The sequence below is a fragment of the Cottoperca gobio genome, chromosome 3, assembly GCF_900634415.1.
Source record: "Cottoperca gobio chromosome 3, fCotGob3.1, whole genome shotgun sequence".
In the NCBI taxonomy this organism is placed as follows: domain Eukaryota; kingdom Metazoa; phylum Chordata; class Actinopteri; order Perciformes; family Bovichtidae; genus Cottoperca; species Cottoperca gobio.
This window is the reverse complement of record NC_041357.1, coordinates 3,226,193-3,247,086: the sequence shown is the minus strand read 5'-3', so window position 1 is coordinate 3,247,086 and position 20,894 is coordinate 3,226,193.

Below are 20,894 nucleotides of genomic sequence, written 5' to 3'. Positions count from 1 at the left end.
TAGACTGTTGAGTCTCGCTGGGCTGTGTCTCACACTGACGCTGGGATTTGTAAAGGCAATTTTACCTTCCTCACCAACTGGTTCCTGTTCAGTGACCAAAAGCACATAACAACGACATAATCTTTATTGTGATGGAAGATTTACTCAAAAGAAAAATGTACACGTACGTTGGTAAAAGTGATGTTATGTTGGGTGACATACTTTGTGATTCCAGGGTGAAAAAAATGAACAAAGGTTTGAATGTTTTCTAAACAATATTCTGCTGTATACCAAACATTCTAAAAATGTATAGAGCAGGACCTTTATTCACACAGAGAGAACAAACTAGAGACAGACCATGATTTCTCTTTGCTTTTCAAATATATATATTTCTTTACCATGAAGCACTGCAAAATCCTAATTTTGCAATTTGTCTCAGTTTGTATTTGGTCTTTCTTTCTTCCTCCCCACCCACCCACCCAGCACCCTCTAGATCCCCATACCCACACAGAACCCTCTCAACTTCAAAGGGAAATCACATTAAATAACAATGATAATAACTCTCACAATAGACAGAAAAAACAAAAACAAATCAAATTAACAAAACTCTGTTTCCATCATGGATGTATTATAAGAACTGGATACCGGACCCAAAGTCTATTCAATCCAATGAGAATTGCTCGCCTGGCGCATACAGCATGCTTCTAGCTTCCAGGGCATGCGGCCCACTGAATGCGCAGTAGTTTCTCCCCGTCTCGGTCCATAGACTTTACAGACGTCACAGATTTTTACTGATCAGAAGTTTGTTTACCTCCTGTAGTAGTAGAGGTTTAAAGTGAAACTTACAATCTTTGTTTTCATGAGGACTTTTTTAATTAGTTCTTTAGATAGTTCACCATTTGAGGTATTCATATTATTTCTTAGACTGTCAACCTTTTCAACAAGTCATTAAAATAGTTAGCAATTTCAAGGGTTTGAAGGCTATGAAGGAAGGACTTTCCTAATATATTGTTAAGAATATTCCAGAATTTATTCCCATCATGCTTTACTTGATAAATCCTGTTTTGATTATGAAATGCATAGAGTGAACCTTTTCAGTCTATTCATTTTTGTGACCTTGTTACTAAGTTTACCATATTCATTCCAGTGAATAGAGTCTCACAATGTTATTGCAGCAAATTACATTTCATAATCACCTAAAGACAATTTCTCCAACATAATCTATTAATTGTAATTCCTCCTGTACCTACAGAGGAGTGGCCTACAGTCTGTACATACAATGCTGCAAGCCAACTATTAGTAATGGATGGTGGCATTAAAAGTTAGTGCCTGTCCACGCAGCGCTCTGAGAGACATGATACTCCATGTATTATGTATATCTCAATTGCACCACCCTTGAGTACAGGCTTTTATACGACGGTTTATGGTACATACTATATCTGAGTTAGTCACCAGTCCAGGAAGTCTGGTATCTGAATAGAAAACACCATGAAAAATCCTGAAAGGTCCTTAAGAGCTAACTGTTCAATCATGTGTGTGGTTACAGATCCATTGTTCTGCAGAGGTTCATTTCACATGTACGTGACTAACATCTATTTATTTGTAGAGAGTTTTGAGTCTTTGTGGTGTGCATGGGTTAAGAAGACAGGAAGTTTGGGGTCACATTTAACCCACACATCTACCAGGGAATTTTGTGAGCCTTTAGCATTCTACCTGTGTCCTTTGTGTGTGTTTGTGTGCCAGTGTTAAAGTTTTTAGCTACTATGTTCAGAGTTTGTTGTTTTGCTCTCACTGTGCCCATATCAAATCTCCATGTCAAAGAGAAATATTGTCATGTAATTACTCACTCCTGCTTACACACACATGCACACAGACTATGATTACAACCCACATCTGCTTTGCTTTCACTGAACCTTTTCTTGATAATTAACAAATAGTTTATGCCCACCTTACTCCCCCCAACCACGCCGTCTTGCAATAGGCAAACCTTTCTTTGTTTTCTCCTCCCCTGCTGCCTCCGTCTCTGTGTGTCTGTCTCTCAAAGACCCACATACGGCGCTGCTGTAAAATTGATGCGCTCTCTCTAAAATAAACTGTGAAGGTACAAGAATTTGATTCAAAACAACAATTTCTGAATAAATGTAAAAGTCTCAATAACATGTAAGACAATAAAGGACATGCTGTTTAATGTAAATAGTACGGACGTCCATCTGTTTACATGATAGACTCAGTACATGGCACTTTTTTATGGATTTTGATATTTCCAAAGGTTAACACAAAAGGTTATCACACACTCAGGAATACAATACCCATTGTTTCTCTGTTGGTCATATGATTATTAGTTGCTGCAATACAATACAATAGCTAGTTCCAATATGGATCCAGTTCCAGGTTGGCAAAAAACAGATTTGGCAATCTCAGATGCAATTGAATCTTTATTTTTCTTTGCTTTTAGAAAAGAAATGCATTTAAATTGATTATATCAGTTGTATCTAATTTACATAAATGTTATAGGTAACATGTCTATAATCTGTCTATTAGCTCAAAGATCCTTCATGAAGGAAACATCACTAGCACTGTATGATAACACTCCTGTGTGATCTCATACTTACACTTGTATATTGATTTAATATGTATCTGACACATTGAAATAACAGCTTTGTTACTTAATCTGACTTTATTTAGGAGCTACTTGATCCACAAACTGGTTTATAAAATTAAGTTTAAAAGCTTTAATTATTGATATGATATCAATGAGAGGTGGATGTGATGCAATGAGCTGGTGAGAAGACGTCTCTCTGTCGGAGTTGTTGGAACCGTTGTCCAGCGGTGTTACAGAGTGGAGGTTCTTTTCTCTCTTTGGTCGAGTACAGACACCGATTTGCAGAGAGAAGGCAAACCCGACAACAGCCAAGTTAAATGTTAGCCTGTTATCAAGTCACTCAAGGAATTAACGTTCATTAGCGACAGCTGGTATAATCTGCTGCCAGTGACGTTAGTCATTTTAACCAGTTAGAAAGCTGCTACCTGGATAATTTTTACACCACCTATTCACAATGATAATAAGCATTTGTGCTTTTTGCCATCTACAGTGTCTGAACTCAGAATGTTCTAGTTGTAACAAAGGTGAGACACATACAGTGAGGAAAAGATAGTATTTTTATTAGCTGTATTTTATCCGACAATATTCCATTACAATATTGATTGGATATGCAACAATACCGATCCTTACGAGTGTCTTGGGACATCTCTGTGACATTGATCATGCTTTAGTTGCTACAAACCTACATTCAACATGAACTGTTTGAAACTTGGCAGTGAAGTTTCTAGGAGCAAATATTCCAAGAGAAAAAAGGTTCACAAAGTTACTATACTTCCTCCATTATAAGTGCCAAATATATTTTATTCAACTTTTCATATCTTTGGCTGTTTGTGTTATTTTCATGTTGTAGGTCCAGGTTGTGAACATTGATGAGTAGTAACACTCTGTGGTGTTTCTTCTTTTTACAGCCAACAACATGTGATTTTCAGATCACAGTTTGATTTAGTTGTGTGTAATTTATTAAAATGTTAAAGTTAAACCAATTTCCACAAAATGTTATCAAATGTCAACTCTAAATCTATTCATTTATTTTGATCTTATAGCATATGGCAATTATTAGTTGACAGAAAAAAAATGGTACTTACTTCTAAATCTAATCACTTCTTGTTATCCCAAATGTTTCTGCAGTTTCTTAAAGGGACAGTGTCTAGGACTTGGCGGCATCTAGCATTGCTGTCGCAGATTGCAACCAACTAAATACCCCTCTGCTCACCATTCCCTTAAAAATACTGTGGTAACAAGCCGCCAAGAGCAAAACCGTGGTATCTCTATGTGGCTACCCAGAGTCTATGTTACCGCAGTTTACAAGCGTGTCACAGAACAACGGTGGCCTTCAGTTAACGTAAAAAAAAGGCTCCATCTAGAGCCAGAGTTTGCTTTGTCCGTTCTGAGCTAGGGGACTTTGTTGTAGAGGACCCGCTCCCGTAGATATGAAGGGCTAATTCTAAGGCTACAAAAACATGACAATTCTTAGTTACAAGTGATTATACACTCATGAGAAAGCTAGTTGTGAATATTATATTACATTTCTGCTAATAGATCCCCCTAAATACTTCCCACGAGCCCTTTAATTTCACCTGCCAGTTAATTGGAGATTAAGCTAATGAGGAAGTGCTGAATTCATTAGGCTTTATTAAGTGACCTGGAAGGCCTTTGGTGTATTGTTGGAGGTTCAGTGTAAGTTTGACACTGCTGTTATTTAAGAGGAGAAGAAACACCAAGCCCATGGAAGTAGTAGGACTCAAGGAAGGGAGAGAGTGCTTTACTTGGGATTATTACACTTTGTTCATTTGTCATTCTAATGTAATGCTATCTATTATTTTGTCATTGCTTGACTGATTGGTCCGCTATTAATGAAAAATGTGCTTTTGTCACGTTATCATGGTTGCCATCTGAAGTTTACCACCTTGGCAACAATTACTTCTCGTCAATACCATCTTCTTTACTATTAAATCAAGCAGATAAAAAGTGAGGAGTGGAAGCTAAATATAAATGGAGACAGAAAAGGCAAAGTGAATAAAGGAGAGAGAAGAGAAAAGCGACAGGTAGGGAGAGAGAAAGAGCGAGGACTGAAGAGAGGCAGGGGAAAGTGGCATGTGGAGGGTTTGGTTTTGACGGAGATGGAAAAAGAAAAAAAAGAGGCAGTTTTAGTGAGAGCGATTGCACTGTGAGAGGAGGAGAGGTTTACCCAGCCTATAGAACAGACAGGGGAAAGCAAACTACTCTCTGCTGCTGCAACAAGCCTTTCTTCATCAGTAGTGTTTTTCTACTAGTGTTGGTAGTCTATATTAGTGCTCTGGGTAATAATGAAGCTCAATGAGACATCTCAAAGTTTAACCTTTCACGTGTGCTCTCATGCACATATAGTTTAGCTTTTAGGTGGAATATTGTTTGAACCTTTATTTATTCAGGTAATTGTGGAGTTCCATGATGTTTTTCCACTTTTCTTCACTTTAATTCAGTTAACACATAGCCACACTTGTATGAAACCCAGCACAACTAAAGCTTTCCACATGTTTTCACTGGCAATGCCACTGGGCCACTAATCACTGCAACAGTTAGGGGAAACTGCTTATTTTAAAGCTGTTTGGTTACGCTTTGTTTTTTGTTTTTTAAAGTTGACAAAGTAGTCCTGACAGTTATAATCCTTAAAATATATTTGATTTGATTTTATTGGCAACAAGTACAGATCAGTTAAATCAGTTAGATCAGTCACATGAATTGACGACCGGGGACAGCATACAGGGCTAGTTATACGCTAATTGGTAAAAGAAAATGGAAGAGAAGAAAGGCAACAAACTGTGTGTTCAGAGGTTTATTGTTGATTCAAGAAGGAAGATTAAACAGAATAGTCAACAACACAGATACTGAACTAATAATCAACTTTTTCACATCATGTGAAATGTGCACATCAGCTTTTATCTTCTACTTTACACCCAGTTTGTGCATGCATCATTTCCTGTGTATCCTAGCAGTCGCGGGGGAAAAAAACGCTTTACAAATCTTTTCCTATACAATTCGGAATCAATTCACAAAGGCCAAAAAATAAATAGATTCTTAGGTCTAATAGTAATGTGATGGAAGAACAATGCCTCGCATACCAGGAACATTGCAGGCCGTAGTAGCAAAACAATGAGCCGAAATATGAGAATATTATTTTTTATGCTGATGGGAAATGGAGAGTTAGGTGATAATTACCACTGAGACATACACGCTGGTATTGTTTTACCTTCTGTGTGTGTGTGTGTGTGTGTGTGTGTGTGTGTGTGTGTGTGTGTGTGTGTCATCATGGCAAAATGCAGCACCTACTGTAGCCATTTTGAGTACTTTGCCAGGTGCTTATATGTCTGTCTTTCCATCTTTCTGTGGATTTCTTGTACATCACATGTTGTCACATCATAGTACAGTCATGAAAGATGCAGTCACAAAACTTTACAAATCAAAATGAAGGCCGAGTGCGAAGATGGGTGTTGGAGGGCGGTAACAGAAAAATGAACAGCGGACTCTTTAGAATGTATTTTAGTACAATTAACTAAGCTACGAAGCCAGGTATGGTGCACACACCGATAACTGCTAATAAGTGCGAACAAATAAATAAAATAATTGGAGCACAGACTTATTGGACCGTCTGTTAGTACAATTAACCGCACAGCAAGGCCTATTATTTGCATGAAAAATCCAACACCACAAACACGGCGGAGGTCTAGTACAGTTAGATGTGGTGATACCTAGCAGACAGCTAGCAGCTCACTCACCATGCCTTTAATTGTGCGTAGCTTTAAGCCTAAATCAAATTAAAACAGTTGTATAAAGTTACATAAAGATTCACCCCTGTACAGTGTTCATTAATGGGGAAATTAGCTAAAGACTAAAACAGTTTCTTGTACCAGGATGTAGACATGTTTATTTTTGCTGTGACGTTGGGCTATTTAACATGGGGGTTGCTTTTGGAGCCTGCCTCAAGTGGCTACTCAAGGAACTGAAGCTTTGGTACTTTAGTGTTGGCTTCATTTTTTAGCTCCGGAGGTTCCTTTTGCTTATTACTAACTTTGCTATTTTTTACAAGCTCTTGTTATTATAATATTGTGGGGCAGCATTATTGGTGATTTTTTTCGGTTCGAGGCTCAGGGGTGAAGTTTCTTCACAGTCAACATATTCAACAGTCTCACTTTGTCTATCTCCAGGTGCAGCATATCTATGTGGTGGGATGGACTGCTGCTGTGTTCCCGTGCCTTTCACCAAATACAAGTTTATATTAACTTTACTGTAAAGGCTTGTGCCCCAACTCTCTCATCCATTGTGTACATACATAAATACAGAACATGACCATAACATTTAAAGCCCTCAATAACCCTCACGGTCAACATAAAGTAATACTTACAACACACATAACCATATTTCCAGTAATAATAATAATACATACATTTTTATATCACTGCTCTAGGTACACAAAGATGCTTTACAACAGAGAAACATTACAAGCATGCAAACAGACATATATACATACAATTATGGAGGATGCTGGTGGTCTTGGCGGGGGGTGGAGGTAAGCAGGTGGGCAGCGGAGTTCTGGACATATTGAAATGTATTTGTTTTGCTTGGTGAGCCATAGAGGATGATATTGCAGTAGTCTAGTCTGTAAGTGATGAGGGCAGATTCAGTTTGAGTGTTTTTCAGCAGCGGTAAAGGACAGGGTAGGTCGGATGCAGGCAATGTTCCTGAGATGGAAAAATGCAGTTTTGGTGATATGGTTAGCATGGATAGCAAGGAAAGGGTGGGGTCGTAGATGATTGTAAGGTTGCGGACCTGGGTGGAGGGGGTGACGTTGGAGCCGCTGATGGTGAGTGAGAAGGACTGGGTGGAGTGTGTGAGGGAATTTTGGCCAATGATGAGTATTTCTGATTTTTTAAAGTTTAATATCATTAAGGCAGGAGGTGAAGGTCGAGTGGGTGATTGATGTGATGGTCTTAAAGGACAGGTAAAGTTGGGTGTCACGGGCATAGCAGTGGAAACGGATGCAATATTTGCGCAAAGTTTTACCAAAGGGAAGGATGTACAGGATGAAGAGGAGAGGACCGAGGACTGAACTCTGGGGGACACCTTGAGTGACTGGGGCGGTGGAGGATTTGCAGCTGTTTTTGAAAAAACAAACCAAGGAAAGTGACGCATCTAACGAAAGAGGCGCTCGTTTTCTGTACGATGTGCACGCCACCAGGAAGCTGAGCTGGTCCAGGGTCAGTGTGTAACAAAAGAAGTGGGTGGGCACTTTCTTATCAAGTTGACACTCATTGGCTCATGAAGGATGTAAAAAACACATCGAAGCTCCGATTGGCTCAAATGAAGTGTCAATCTAATGCTGAGAGGACCAGGACGTGTCTGAACCGTGATGAGCGCACAATATCAGCTGATTTCACAGATTGCAACACCTGTTCATGGACTTTTATCGATGTTCACAGTGGATATATTTTTACCGGAAACGAACGAGTGGACATCTGGCAATGGCTTATGAGCGTCTTTTTCTAAATATTGCTGAAAAAAGGATATTTATGAGGCGTTATAGGTAAGTGGGCTCAAAGTTATGATTTTGATTTTGAGTGTACTTGCTAGTTTGAGGAGCTGATTGTGATTACCAACTCCATATTAAAATAGATGAGATTCTAAGCTTTCCAAAAATATAATTTTTTTTTTTTTTTTCAGAATTCAAAAATGTACATGTACAGTCGCAATAAAACTCCTGCTGTGCCAGCCGGTGCTATTTGACCGTTTTGTAAGGGTCTGTCTGTCCTGCTGCCACCTTTTCCAAGTTTGCATCTATACAGTGTTAACATATAATACTTGTTTCTCTTTTCTCTTCTATTTTCTGTGATTAGGACAATTTTGTTGAAAAAGGGCCTGCAGGGGAAGGTCACCCAACCGCAAACTAAACAAAATTGGCACAATTTAAAAAAGAAATACAAAGTATGTGTGTGCTACAAATTAATAAACACTTTTGTTGCTATTTGTTTAGCTGCTGCTGTTTTGTTTACTGTCATGCTTGATTTCCTCTGCCTTTAGGATTGCAAGTATCCAGGGTCAGGAGAGGGCGTGAGTGGGAAACCCACTGCTGCAACTTGGCCGTGGTTTGTCCTCATGGATGAGGTGTCGGGACAGAGATATTCAACCAACCCCCCTGTCCTAATTGCCTCCATCCCTGATGACACACCAGGGCCAAGTACAGCAGTGGGTGACCAGGAAGTGGAGGAGGAGGGGGAAGAAAGTCAGCCAGGGCCAGTTAGCAGAAAGAGAAAGAGAAAGAGGAAAGATGAGCTGCTGGAGATCATGGAGGAAGACATGAGGCAGAATAGAGGAGAACAGGGAGAGGATGGACACGCTCTTCTCTGCCGGAAAAACTTGTAGATAAATTAAATGTAAATTAATTTAAATAAATAATATACTGTATATAATGATAAATATATTGTTTATTTTATTTACATGAAATATAAATGAAAATGAATGAAAACTGATTTAATTAATAATTGATTTCAAGGCTCAAGAATAATTTATTTAGTATATATGATTTATTAGCTTAGAAAAAAGGATTATTTAATTTAGAAAATACACTATTAATGAATGGAAATTAATTATTGAACAAAGAAAATGATTATTATAAACAGATCAACACATTCTAAAACAATATAACAACATTTACACTATATACAGATACAGTTTGGTTGAGCAAACTGTTGTGTCATTCTAACATATACTGTATCATGTGCCGGTGACGCCGGCAATAAAGCATATCTTCACTCAAGATTGAAAATTAAAAAAAATAAATGCTAAAGTAAGCCGTCAACTGTGCTAGATAACTTCAGAGAGTATGTTGAAGATGCCTAGCAGAAGAACAGATATGCATAAGCACAGTTGCGGGCTGTGCATTTCACACCTAGGCCTTCAGTGATGTCCTACACAGTCCTACCTGAATTATTCCCCCTCTTAATACCATCATTATGACGCCATGGCTCTAGAAACTATACATTTAGACAGAAACGCAGTATAACCGGGCGTTGCATCACCTTAACATAGTCAAGTACAACAGAGTTATATTAATATTTCCGAAGCATTTATAATCAATAAATCCGCATTTACAATTAAGAGTGTTGAACTACCAGCTTTAAGATCGCTAGGATACTGTCAAAACGTAAAAATAAAAGGCGCTTTTAAGAGATTAGTCTACAAAGTTTTATTAAGTCCACTAAAAGTATGTGAGCTTTAACAAGTGTGTTCACTAAACAGCGCATTGTCGCACCTAAAGCAGTTTCATTTAAGAAACGTGACGATAAAGAATAAAGACACAAAAACTATTCACTGAAAATAAAAGAAAACAAACAAATAATTTGTATTTGTTCATGAGGATATATTTGCGACAGTGGTGAAAGTGTATTCCTAGCCTTGAATGTCCACTTTGATAAAGGTTAAACCAAAACAATTCAAGTCTCCTTGAGTACTGTTACTGCACAGCTGAGCCAGTGCACCACACACATTTCTACATCTCTTGCAGAAGCATCAAACATTTTATATATTTGTCAAAAAACAAAATGCTTGTTACTCACCAAAACAACTGATTATTTGAACACAAAATCCATTGAAAAGTTTGTCTTGAAAATGGCGTTGTAATGATATCTGCGACCAAATCGATCTCTTCTCCTCCTTCAGCCATTGTGGGTTGAAAAAACAGCTTGTAGAAATATACACAAACTAGCTCGTTCAATTTCAGTTGCTAGCTCTGCGTAGCTCGGCCTTTCAATAGTGCGTATCCAATCAAAAGACGTGGACGTGCTGACGTTATACGCCTGCTAGCTGGCCCCGATGTCGCCAACTCGAAATCTGATTGGTTAACGCCACAGTTTTGTCTCCGTTCACTTTAAGCGACAGGCGCCCGCACTGTTGATTCTGAAGGCCTAAGGGCAGATTTCTTGGACCCTGGCAACACATTATGGCTGAAATATGATTGGATAAAAGCTCTAACATAAAGGCCAGCCCTCCAAATCTCGATCTGAGGCTGGAAGCAACGCAACCACGAGGAAAGCTATGAAATGAAGAGAAAAGACTATGGGGAATAATTTAATGCATATTTGTGGAAAAAAATAAAAATTAAAATTAAATTTATATTCTGATGATGTTTAGGCCAGCAGAGAAGGCCTTGCTGGCCCTGACGGCCCGCCACTACATAAGCATAAGAACATACATTCCAGATATATGATACAGAGTTGAGTTATTAATTCTGATATGTCAGACGGGAATGTAAGGATTGGTGACCAGGAGTTTGTGACCAGAAAGTTTAAAAGCAAGGTGTTTAAATGAGGATGAGGTAGGAATGGATATTGCAGAGCACTTACATGTTACATTGAATTAAACTATCAACTAATTAAACACTACATATTCTTACTAACGATCTGTTTCTCCAGGACAATCTCGGTGCCTTTTGTTTACATTTGACATAAAATATGTTCCTGACACACCATGATGACAGCAGCAATCATTTTGAGAAGAATGCAAAGAAATTCCTGCAGGTCTTTAATCGTAATCGGTCAAATCCCCTAGTTACTCAAGCCAACTGTCCTGTGTTGTCGGACTCCTTGATTCCGTTAGCAACAGCTGCTACATAACACACACTTTATCTCTCACTATGTATTCTCCTCATCTCCAGTGAGCATCGTACTGTCACTTCCTTCCTGCAGCCAGCCTTTTCATCTTTTACACACCTTTGCCACACTCACTCTGTTCTCTCTTTCTGTCCATTTTCTGTCACTGTATCTCCCTCTTTCATCTTTGACCCTTTCTCTCGCATTGGGTCATTGATCTTTATGGCTCTCACCTTGCTCTCTGTTGAGCTCTCTTCTTCTAAACCCCTTCATCTCTCTTCTTTCTCTTGCTTGACCTTTCTTTTTCATTTTTTGCCTCTGCCTCGGGTCCGTTAAAAAATATCAAAAAGTCGTTGTCTCCGTCATTTCTCTTTCTATCTCTGTCTGGCCTATGTATCGTTCCTTTTCTCTCTGTCTATGTCTCTCTCTGCACTACAGATCATCCAGTGGGGCCCTCTGCCAGGTTATACTAAACCTTTGCCAGCCAGGTGGCACTCATAGATAAAGAACCTATGTGTGCATGAGGGTGTGTGCGAGTGTGTGTCTGTACTTATAGGTCTACTTGATGGTGTTTACGTGTGTGTCTCCCTCTGTGTGTATGTGTTTGCATAAGTGAATGTGTGCTTGCATAAGTGAGAGAGAGAAAAAAGAAAATACAGTGAGAGAGAGCTTTGATTCCACTGCATTTCTCTCCTGGAGGCATTTGCTACCTTCTTCCAATCTCTCTGTTTATCAAGCTAAGATGCTCAGCGAGAGGCTGCTGAGGCAACTAGATAACCCCCCCGCAACATGCACACGTACACACTTTCCCCCATCTTCCCAGCATCCCTCCTCTCAACAGCCGAGCCCAATAATAAACAGTAAAGCACACAAACACACACAACAAACACAAGCACCCATGTCTCTTCACCTACACACCCTCCTTCAGACGCCCGTTGAGCTCTGCGCTATCCTGAGGCGGTGTGGCAGGCACACATAGAGGCTTAAGATGTGAAAGGGAAGGGAAAAAGGGAGGAGACATAATAACAGACTCTATCACCAGACATCCCCCCTCCCTTTGCTTGTCATTCAAACGCCGTCTACCAGAGGACCTAACGTTTTCACACAGAGAGACTCTCACACTTTCAGCTGCCACATTGGGTTTGCGCCTCGGTTTATGAAGTGAAGCAGATGCCAAGATTTTGCCGACTTGGCTCCCTGTCAAACTGAAAAAAAGCATGATGTTTCAAAAGATGCACAGTTTTGACTAATTTAAGAAAGAATGTCTGCAGATTTGTTGGAGAAGAGTTGTCTCTATATGTCTGAAGGCTTGTCAGAGTATTGATTGTGACTGAAATAACAATTGCAGCATTTGTCAACTAAATAAAACTTCTCCAGAGATATTGGACATGAAATGGGTCCTAACAATTTTCTGATAAACTAGCAGTGTCTGTGAGCTTGTCAGTTTATGACAGGCAAAATCATGAAAGTCTAGAAAAATTTAATTCCAAACTATTTGGAAATGTCCAACAGGCTTTTATCTGCCAATTATTTCTAAATCTGTTAGTGCGCTTTATAATTCCATCAACATGCCAATCTGAGTAAAAAAAAGAAGCAGAACAGCATGTAGACTAGTTAGTGATATACAAACAAATGATATCTTCAAGACAACGGCAAAGCAATATAATTGCATTCAGGTCAGATTTGACTTGATGCAAATCTGGTTTTCTTATTTTGTCGCTGAATAGGACTGCATCTCCCTAAACTAAACAAACTGACCAAAGAAAGCTGGAGCCACCAGAAAGATACTCAAACTCATTTAGAACCTGAGCACTGGCGAGAGCCACAGTAACTAGGGTTGCTTGAGTGTGTACATTTTCTGTATGTGTGTGCACTTGCTTAAAGACATTTAGGTATAACCGCTTATGTGCGTGCTAATAGTTACGTTCCAATCCTAATGCACCAAAAAGATGACAAGCAAAATGTGATTAGTGTTATACAGATATTCCCATCATACACTATAAAGCCAAAGGTATGTGGGGACCTATGTTCACAAAAAGATTGAAGATGGAATCTGTTCTGGAATAAGGAAACAATGGAGGTTTTTAAGGACTGGTGCCGACATGTTTGAGAAAGAAAAAATGCAGCATATGTGCCCTCTTGATGCCCATATATATATACACCACAATAAAGTGTCCACTAGGGTGACCTTACAGCGGCGAAAACATGATAAAGTGCACTTCCAGTGGAGGAAATGTGATGTAGTGCACTCTAGCGTGCCCTTCTAGTGGAGAAAAATGATAAAATACACTCTTGGATGCCCTTCCATTGGAGAAGACAGCTGCCTACATGCAAGAAAAACTTATGCATGCTGGTACCTGGACATCAAGCTGGCCCCTAACCCTAACCCACCACAGACAATAGACAATAGTTTACTTCCAACTTTGTAGCTTAGTAACAGTTTATGTTTCCTGTTTCAACAGCAATGCACTGTGCACAATGCCAGGTCAACAAGTAAAGTAAAGTCAGTTGGGTTAACGCTGTTGCCTTTCTGTGTGGAGTTTATATTTTCTTCCGATGCCGTGTGGATTTTTTTAGGGTACTCTGGTTTCCTCCCACAGTCCAGGTTAAGTTAACAAGAGACACATAATAACCTGTAGATTCGGAAATGAGTGTGCATGGTTGTCTGTCTATATGTGTGTTAGCCCAATTATAGACTGACAACCTGTCCACAGTGTACCCTACCTCCAGTCCCCCACTACTCTAGTACACTACTACACTAATTAAATAAGCAGTATAGAAAATGGATTGTTGGATGGCTAAATACTTACTCGTGACAAGTGAAAGATTGATGGTCAACACTGGAAATACTGGTCTGAGGCTGAGGTTTCCTGGTTATCTGGTTAACTTTGTAGAGTAAAACCTGGAACATCACTTTTACCAGAAATAGCAAACAACTACAATGTACATTTCATTATGGTAGTTTGAAAAAATATGTCAATCAAACCTTGTGTTTTAAACACCGATTGGGCCTTTAAGGAAACACATTCTAATAATTCTATTGCATGTTATGTGGGGAAAGTACTCTGCTGCACACACTCAGACATAGATGCACACACAGGTACAGTATATGCCACAGCGCAATCTGTGTGTGCAAGCGGTGCAGAGCAAGTCAAAGTCAGTGTGTTCATGTTCTCCCTCATTCTATCCCACAAGCAAGTTGAGTTCAGATTTAACAATAGCACATACTCGTCTTGCCATTCCTTCAAATTTGACAGTTTTTTCGCCTGCACACAGTGTGTGTCCATGTGTGTGCATGAAGTGTATCTATGTACTTGTTTGCTATCCTTGTGTGTGTGACAGCTCAGACTGACTTCCAGACTTAACAGGAACTGAAGTGGTTTCTCTTACTGTATGTATACAATTCAAAATATATAAACAATACATTTACCTTTTTAATTTTATTTGGTTTTGTGTACAAAACTGAACGGGATTCATTGTGTTTTCTATGGAGTGCCCTGGAGCAAGTTTTCTCTCAAAATAAGCACAAAGAGAGTGAAGAACGGCAGATAGAAAACCTGAGAATAGAACACACTGAGACTGACAGGCACCGCCCTAACCCAGGAACAAAATTTTGCACCACAGACACAAAATGTATCCAGATTTAATTTAAATTATTTATCTTTATTTACTGTAATCTCGGTGACAGAACATTTTGTATTGCAATGCATTTGGGACCTATAGTTGACCTAACTTTGTATTTCTGTGCATAGCCTTGTACGATTTTGACATCTGTCAGTGAAAGTGTTTTGCGTTGATGACTTAACCCGAAGACTTTTCTATCACAAAATGATAAGTACTCCAACAGCAAGTCATTTGTCATCTCACTGTGTCTGTTTTAGCTAAGGATTTATGTTACATGAAAATGTGAATGTGAATGTGCTCTTAACTTGTTGATTACATGCTTTCTGAATATTACTATTTGTTTTATTCTGTTGGATTTCTACACAAGTTGCGTAGGAGTCCAACTGTAGAACAATGCATTGCTTTATTTGAGGGGCACTTTAGTGGCAAGTAATGGTGAGTGTGAATAATAAAATTAATGACGGTGGATGTTTGTTCCAATATAGATATTAACCATTCTTACATACAGACAAGAGGCAATCATTACTAGCTATTACTAAATACCCATTTACCTAGTGGAAATGTGAAAAGGATCCCAATAGTCAGTTGTCTGTGGCTTCCAACCGGTACTCCAAACATTTGTTCTGTAAAGTGCCATTCAACTGAAAAAAAATTCTGTATAAAGAAAAAGCATCTTGTGCAAGCTCTTCTAAATGCTGATGTGTATGTGTGTGCACAGCAGTTAATGTGAGCCGACAGGCTAAAAACAAACTATATGAATAAAACATTGGAGATAGTCTTTTCATCTTCGCTCTGCTTTTCTAATGCTCATTACCTTGGCTGTAGTCTCTTTCTGTTTCTGTTTTTGCCTCTGCCTCTTTCTCTCTCTTTTACCTCCCCTATATCTTTTTGTTGCTCCCTCTTTTTCTGCTCCTAACTTCTGTTCAGTCACACTTGGCCCAAGGGCACAACCTTGAAACCTTGGCAAACTGTAGCACCTTCATTGGAAAGTTTTTACATACAAAGAATATGACTGAAAAAATTAGTTAGTTAGTTATTGTTCCATTGAATCTGTTAAATCTATTATTTATTATAAAAATGCCAATGTGGTTTGCATTTTTGAGAATACACATATTTGTAATATCCGCTGAGTGAAAAATAAACCAATTAAATTATGACAAATTTAGGTTTTCTCTGTTTTATATTTCCTTTTTCCTTTCATGTTTAGATAAATAGATGAACTAGAGAGCACTCAGAGAGTGAGCCAGGATAGCACAATCCTCTAAATATGTTATTTTGTGACACGGAATATATTTAGTTTTTAGTTTGCATCTTGATTTTCATTTAAATTCTCATAGTAATACAATGATGCTGGATTTCAGAGAATACCTAATTCCTGTACAATTAGAGCTTTTGCATGGACAAATTATGCAAACTTTAAAGTGACTGAGGAGGTATGGCCAGAGTTTTCAGCAATGATATGAGTATCATATGTATCATGGGAATTTAGTTTTTTTTTTGTATTTTTGTCAAAAAAAGGAACCAGAAATCTGGCAACCTATGCAATATGCATCGAGAAACTTATAATTAAATAACTTTGTGGTTGTAAAACTATTTAATGTATCAAGTAAGAGGTGAAGACTGGGTGAAATCTGTAGTAGTGGTAAAATAATGTTTAGCAAACAATTCTAAAATTGGTGTAGAAAGAAGAAAATCTATGCTATTTCCAACAGAAAACTAATCACTCCTTCCCTGGCCCAAAGACTGACCAATTTTTACTTTACACGTGGGTAGATGAGATCAAAATGAAGGCTGGGTTCAAAGATAGGTATGGTACGAGCAGGGGCAATGGGTGGAGGAAGTTGGCCTTCTCACTTTATTCCTCTGGCCTGATTTGCCGTCCCGACTGCTGTGAATCCATCGCTTGATCCATTTCCTTGCCACCTACTTTATGTGCCTTTACTCAGACCACGCCCATTTTGGAACTCGACCTTCATTTTGATCCCAACTACAAATCTGTAAAGTTTCGAAATGCATTTTGCATGGTTTCTCTGCTATCGAGGTCACAAAATCTGTCCACAGACATACACCCTCGCAAACATGCCCCCTTGCCCATCTTTATCAAGGAGAGCAGCACAAACATACCAACAACTTCTTCCTTACTTCCTCTTGGTCCTGGGCTTTCTGGGAGAGAAATATAAACTTGTAAGCTCAAGAAAAAGAGTAAATAAAATAGTTGTTTGTAGATATTCACCAATCCACTTGATACACTAAACTGAGGTATGCAATGTATGGATAAAACATCAGTGCTTTTCTTCTAAACTGTATAATGTGTGGGCCATACTGTGTTGAGCTCATTGAAATTATTTTTATGTAAGGTGACATGAGTCCAGGGATAGTTGTGGGACTAAAACTGAGTCAGCATCCTGCTGTGACTGAACTAATATAAGTAGTACTGTAGCAGAAATACTGAATTCCATAATGCCATAAACTTTATTTGGCATGTCATTCAAACATCCTAGCAATTTCGACTAGTTCCTCTCAGAGATTCCCAAGCACTCCCAGGCCAACTTGAAGATAGTAGTCCCTCAAGTTGCTTGAAACAGAAATCTTTCTTTAACACTGTTATTCCCTCAAAACTCGTCACTAAGCTCGCTGATCCTTCAACTTCCTGACGAGCAGGCCCCAGGTGGTGAGAATCGGCAGCCACACTTCTACCTCGCTGACACTGAACACGGGTGCACCACAAGGCTGTGTGCTCAGCCCCCTCCTGTACTCCCTGTTCACCTACGACTGTGCTTCCACTGTGAAATGTTTGAACTGTGCACAGTTCAAATATCATCTTTAAGTTTGCTGACGATACTACTGAATAAAACAAGCCTCATCACGAACAATCATGAGACGATACTGCACAGCTGGTGACAGGAAAATAACCTCTCTCTCAACGTTAGCAAGACTAAAGAGATGATCGTAGACTACAGGAGACAGAAGGGGGGTGGACACCTCCCCATCTATATCGGTGATGCTCAGGTTGAAAGGGTCAGCAGCTTTAAGTTCCTCCATGTGCACATCACTGAGGACCTCTCCTGGACACTTCACACAGACACAAACTGTGTCCCAATTCAGGGGCTGCAGCCTTCGGAGGCTGCATTTGTAGACCGATCACGTCACAACGGCCGCAACAAGGCTGTACCATTTCGGACACTCCTTCAAATGCAGGGACAAATGCGGCCTTCTTTTCCCGGATTTGGAGGACACATCTGATGCATCCTTCACGGCCGCACGTATACCAAGATTTTCAACTCGCTCGAATAGCTAACGATACAAATGTTAAAAAATCTAAGGACCTTAAAAAATTAAATGTAAGGGACGTTAGCGGCGATGCTGGTTAACCTAGCTGTTTGGAGCTGCTGTATCTAAGTTAGCCTTTGAAAGTAGAACTTTTAAGACCTTAAGTTACAAACCTAAGAGTTTTAAATGTTGATTTATATTTTACATAGATTGTGGCGATTGTATAGATAATTTATACTTTTGACAGTTGAATATCACTTAAAAAGTCCAATCGTGCAATCGTTGGGATTGATTATACATATTTTATTATTTATAATATGTGTACTTTGCTTTTGTTTAGTGGTGTATAGCTAAACTTGCTTTAACATTTTGTTTTGTTTTAGGGAGGACACAGAGGCAGAAGAGAAGAGAGCAGAAAGAGGATGGACAGACTCTTCTCTCTGCTGGAGAAACTTTTGACAAATAAAATACAAATTAATATATATATATATATATAAATGATGAATATATTGTGTATTTAATGTACATGAACTATAAATGAAAATGAATGAAAACTTATTCATTGATTTCAAGGTTCCAGAGAAATATATTTAGTACATCAAATAAAATAAAATGTATTTATATAGCCCAAATTCACAAATGACACATTTGTCTCAGTGGACTTTACAGACTGTACAGGATACGACACCCTCTGTCCTTAGACCCTCGCACGAAAAACTCCCTAAAAGAAACCCCACAATGAAAGGGGGAAAAATGGAAGAAAACTCAGGGAGAGACTGAGGAGGGATTCCGCTCCCAGGACGGACAGACGTGCAATAGATGTCGTGTGTACAGGATAAACAACATAGTAAAAGTACAACATCCATTTGACAGAAATGATGTGATCAAAAAAAAGAGAAAGTATGGATGAATCCAGGATAATGTCAAAAAGGCTTGCCGGTGTCCAGCAGGACCAGGGCAGCAGGCGCAGCCACGATTCCTGATCCTGACGTAAACTTGATCAGTGGCAACCTGCCACATGAGACAGAGAAACTCTGGGGATGATGCCCCGGATGCTGAGTTAGTAACATACATTTATATAAATGCATACAGATAGAGAGGGAGAAGAGAGAGGGAGGGGAGGAGAGAGGAAGAGAAGGAGGAGAGCAGGGAGGTGTCCCCCGGCAGTCTAAGCCTATAGCAGCATAACTAGGGGCTGATCCAAGGCAAACCTGAGCCAGCCCTAACTATAAGATTTATCAAAGAGGACAGTATTTAGCCTGTTCTTAAATGTGGAGAGGGTGTACATATGATTTATTAATTTAGAAAAGGGATTATTTAATTTAGAAAATTACCTATCAATGAATGGAAATAAATGATCGAACAAAGAAAATGATTGAATGATTAGTATAAACAGAAAAATATTATAAAACAATATAACAACATTTACAGTATATACAGATACAGTTTGCTGCTGAACTTGGATGGGCTGGTGTCTCCTGATTGGGCATCATCTGGGGGGGTCTCCAGAGTGTGTATGAGATGCCCCTCCACAGTCATACATTATGCGCTGGTGATAAAGCATATCTTTAATCAAGATTGAAAATAAAAAAATTAAAGTATTATCTCTGGCTCCATTCTCTGGGAAAGAAATACTAAAGGTAGCGGCGTGAACAGCTGGTGAAGTACCAGGAAGTTTTAACTTAATTGTATATAGTACTCTTTTTTATATTTTATATTTCTTGTTTGACTGCTGAGCTGACATGCTGTCTCTCTCAAATACATGTAATTGTACCATTAACCCTGTGTTAACCTACATTTGATAAATAAAACTTGAAACTTTCATGCTTTTAAAATGAAACCACTATCCAAGGTAAGCATAGTGCAGCCTTTAGAAGCCCTTGTTGGTCAAACCTTGGATAATCTGCATTCAGTGCGATCACAGATTGCAAAGTTTAGTGTGCAGTCATGTCACGCCAAACTGCTAAAAAAGAAGAGAGCATGTTCCTTCCCTTGAACAAAGATGTTCTCTCTCAAGTCTAAACCCTCTTTATGTTCTCTGCCATTGTGGTTCCATCATGTGGTGAAACATCTGCTGGTACCATTCTCCTCATGTAGTGCTGTTGGTTCATGCATCAAAGTTAGGATTTTGCGCTATGGTTTTCAAGTCCTTGTTTGAACCTGAAGCAGCTGCAGAGTCAGCTCTGAAGTCACAGAAACTCAATGGGAGATAATACTGGGCTGTCAGATGAAGACTTACAACTGAAAAATGAATTGCTTAAGCTTGTCTTGAACTATTGAAGGGAAATTTCTCATATTGTGTTGGCTGCCTCTGTGTTTCCTTTGCTGTTTTTCTATACTAAAGGGCAAAGGTTACACTGTGAGAAGCTTAGAAATTGCATTATCTTACATATTTTGGAATAGGAATCAAGATAGCGGCATGCATAAGGACAGCTCCTTAAAAATCTTAATGCATTGCACCTTTAAGCTCTTATCTGCAAGGAACCTCTGAGAGAGCCTCATCTTAAGCAGTATACCTTTGTAGAATATATTTTTACATTTTATAGCTGTGCATGTGTGTGTGTGTGTGTGTGTACGTGTGTGTGTGTGTGTGTGTGTGTGTGTGTGTGTGTGTGTGTGTGTGTGAGGGAGAGAGAGATACATTATTTAGTTGAATCAATGCTCATTGGGATAGAGGCAGCAGGTTTTATGGCATCAAGGGCATGGGTTAGAAAACTCATATATATCAAAGACATGTCCACAGAACTTACTTTCTCCACATTTGTTGATAACCTGGGTTCAATACCAGCAGATCAAAA